Consider the following 3,900-nt stretch of genomic DNA (forward strand, 5'->3'; position numbering starts at 1 on the left):
CCAGTTTCGTTTGGTTACTGTAGATATGACTGCACAGGAGCCAAAATATTTGGGTTGTTTGTCTATTGACCCCATAAAATCCTTAAAAAGGTCTAAATAAAAGAAGTGAAAAATGTTTTCTAAGCGTATTGGGCCAAGGTATAACCCTACCAAGTTTCAAGTCAATCCGCCAAGAAATGAAGGAATAGCAGACGATTGAAAAGTGTTTAGATGAAGAAACTGCGGAGACGTAATAAAAAAAAAATTGCATTTTTCGAGAACAATGTGCGATATATTTTCTGCCACAACTGAAACGAATAACTACAAGTAACACACACAGTTTTGTTATCAGTGAATGATGTACTTAACAGTTACTCTCCCTTAAAAATAAGTATGTATTTAAGATCCGGCGAACGCGAGATAATAGGTAAGAGTAGAAATTTCTCATTAACGGGCTTATGTACCTGTACCAAAGTGTTATTTCTGCCTATATTTATTACTCTGCTGTCGTCATACCAAAGTGTTCTTTCTGCCTATATTTATTACTCTGCTGTCGTCATATTTTCCCACAATAGTTGATGAAATGTTTTTATTTCCATTTTGAAGACGAAATAAGGGGATAATTTAGCTTCGTAAATCCAAGTCCTTGTATCCACTTCCGGTTGTACACGGAGGTTGTTGTACTATCCGGAATCTGAAGGAAAAGATTCCGCGTGAGAAATAATCCGTCCTGCGTGAATTTGAATTTAAAGCCCCCAGATATGGTTTATCTATAACTCGGATTCTAGTTGGGGTTACTTGATTTGCAGCTCGAAGATCTGCTATGCATGATCCCCAGCTATATCTATTATTGTTTTTGTTTTATAGTTTGGGGTGAGTATTTGATAGATAGTCAGAGTACGGTTAGCAACTGTTGCGTATCCGCTGTTATTGAGGGGGTGGGAGGGGGTATGGTGAGTGCAGTTCGTTGGTTATAAACATTAACCTATATCATTAAACAGAAGACGTTCGTGAAGTGTTGCTTTTCCTCTGTTTCAACAGCTGTTTCATGCCAAGGTGATCGGGGATCTGGGAAGGTCAAGTGCAAGTTTGACCTCTTCCTCCCTCCATGATGTAGGATGCAAGCTCGAGGCTATTGTGGAGAAAACTACAACAGCAAAGAAATTACTACTACGACACGACAAAATGTTAGCTATGATTATAGACAAAAGCACATTTATTAATGATAAAATAATTTAATAATTATTGGTCATACCTAGAGCTAGGTTAGGCAGGAAACAACTTACCGTGAAATTAAAGAATAACGAAGTAATATGTCAAACACACCGTATCTGTTATGTTCCCTCCCGACGAGGCCTTGCGCTAAACACCAGGACCCACCAGGCTGGCTAGGATACGACAAATATAGTTGTGGTCGAGAATCTATCTATATGAAAAAGAAGTGTTTCGGTGTGAACTAGAATAAGTTGGTGAGCGATAATTTCATTTAGATCATTACACATCACAATTAGGTTTATGATTTATTGATTTATTTTAACAACAAATTGGGTTTTATTAATATTATTCCACTCCAATTAACTTTACTCGCCATTGAACAACTGGCGAACTATAGGCTACTCTTTTTGTTGTTGATACTGTTACTTCTCTGGTCGTTTGTTAATTTCCGGTATAAATTATTCCCGAGGAACTTCAGCGATACAAGTCCTTTCTCAAATAAAACTAGTTTATTCTTTCTCAATACAACTTTGCAATACACAGAATTTCCACAGTCTCTTTAACTTAAACACACGCTATAATTCACAACGATTCACGCACTTTCCTTACGGTCACTACCGCTCACTTGACTCAATTATCTGTCTCTATATCTCTCTTCAATATGCTATCTGCAATTATATCTCCGCTTTATTTGCCGGGCTTATATACAAAAATAGAGGGCGTCTGGCAAACACTAGAGTTGCCAGGAACAGTCATGATCCTTCTAGAAACTCACGACGTATTACCAGAGTCACGTGACTTCCGCTGTCGTAACAATATCAATAAGGGGAGGGGTATTTAACTATTATTATAAAGTAAAGTAAGGTTAGCTAGATCGTGAAACTTTTTTTGTTGCGATTTTTTTTTTGTCTTCAGAAATAATGTACTGGACGTTGAAGAAGTAACTCAGCCAGTTGTGTGTAATATGTATATATTTTGTGGTTATCTCTCTGGAACATTGATGTAGACAGTTTGTAGCTCAGAAAGGTTTGACTTGGCAACATTTAGCCCGGCTCTTCTGTTTCAAGTGTCTTGTCTGGACCGGTAATTGTGAGAGACCTGATAGTGTCAGGTTCAATTCGGACCTCTTCCTCCCTCCTTTACTAACTGTCAAAATGCTATAGAGTTCTTCACAAAATCAGGGCTTGAACACTAATGTAAATACACTGATTCTACTTCTTTCTTCAGGACTATGAATAGAATATTTATAGCATTTAATGCTAGTTTACTATTTTTTTCATTTATTTGTATATACTTACAAACAGTTCCATATTGAATGTTTCTCATCATATGTTCGTATACACTCGCTAACAGTTCCGTAGTAAAAAGTCACTTTTTTCCCTTGAAATAGTTGTCAGTGCGTATTTTACATGTATAATGAAATACACTTGTAATACCTAATTGTAAGCGATATTTTATGGGCTAGTATAGGTGGACTCCTTCTTATTGTAGAAACTGAGCGAATCGTTTTTATATATATTTGTAATAGAGTATTGGAAAGAGGAATCTACAAGTCTGTCTTGAATTGGTTTAATGTTTGAGTATTTATGCACGAATTTTATTTTAGTTGTTCTTGGTACTCTGTGGTGATTACTACATGTTGTACAGTCTGTAATTTATTAATGTGTGATGGTGGTACATTATTCCATGTTGGACTGGCATAATCTATTACTGGTCTTATATATTGTTTATAAATCTTGATTATATCATCTGGTGAGGCTCCTGTGTTTTTACCTGTCAGTCTCTTAACATAGTTTGTTCTTTGTTCCAGACTTGAGTGATATGTGTGTTCCATACTTGAGTGATATGTGTGTTACATATCACTCAAGTCTGGAACACACATATCATTCCAGTCTGGATATCACTCAAGTCTGGCACACACACATATCACTCAAGTCTGGCACACACATATCACTCAAGTCAGGAACACACATATCATTCCAGTCTGGAACACACATATCACTCAAGTCAGGAACACACATATCACTCAAGTCTGGAACACACATATCACTCAAGTCTGGAACACGTGTTCCTGACTTGAGTGATATGTTCATTCCAGTCTGGAACACTATGTGTGTTCCAGACTGGAATGATATGTGTGTTCCAGACTGGAATGATATGTGTGTTCCTGACTTGACTGATATGTGTGTTCCAGACTGGAATGATATGTGTGTTCCTGACTTGAGTGATATGTGTGTTCCAGACTGGAATGATATGTGTGTTCCAGACTAGAAGAGCTCAGTTCAAGTATATCTCGGGAAGATTTCTAAGAGTTTTAATCGGTTTTGAAAATAAGGCTAGGTCGTTTTTGAAACATATATTTTCATTCTGTGCTTTTGACAATACTCGACTACTTGATTTAGGACAGGCTGTAAGTTTGTAGCTATAATCGAAAGGGTCGTGGAACTCTTCCATATGGCCACGTCGTCTCCGAATTGTGAAGTTAGGCTAAAAGTTGTATCATTTAATGTCATATCACTTACATACATGATGGAAAGGATAGGACTAACTGTGAGAAACACCTGACTCCACATTTACTCTACATTTTCGATTTTATAAAAAGTTAGACAACCAGCGAATAACACATAGTTAGTTCATGATAGTTCTTGTTGATTGTTTCATTTTGTTACGACAGCGGAAGTCACCACGCGACGCTGGGAGCATGCG

The 3,900-nt window shown here is 37.2% G+C and overlaps 1 long non-coding RNA gene across 1 annotated transcript in view; it reads right to left on the bottom strand.

The window, feature by feature from the left end:
* LOC111089292 overlaps positions 1-3,900 on the bottom strand; it is a 24,035-nt gene that overhangs the window by 1,783 nt on the left and 18,352 nt on the right. Inside the window, exon 2 of the long non-coding RNA XR_002613573.1 lies at positions 1,266-1,405. This is a non-coding gene — a long non-coding RNA (uncharacterized LOC111089292). The remainder of the gene's footprint in view (positions 1-1,265; positions 1,406-3,900) is intronic.

The sequence above is a fragment of the Limulus polyphemus genome, unplaced genomic scaffold (genome assembly GCF_000517525.1).
Source record: "Limulus polyphemus unplaced genomic scaffold, Limulus_polyphemus-2.1.2 Scaffold5812, whole genome shotgun sequence".
NCBI lineage: Eukaryota > Metazoa > Arthropoda > Merostomata > Xiphosura > Limulidae > Limulus > Limulus polyphemus.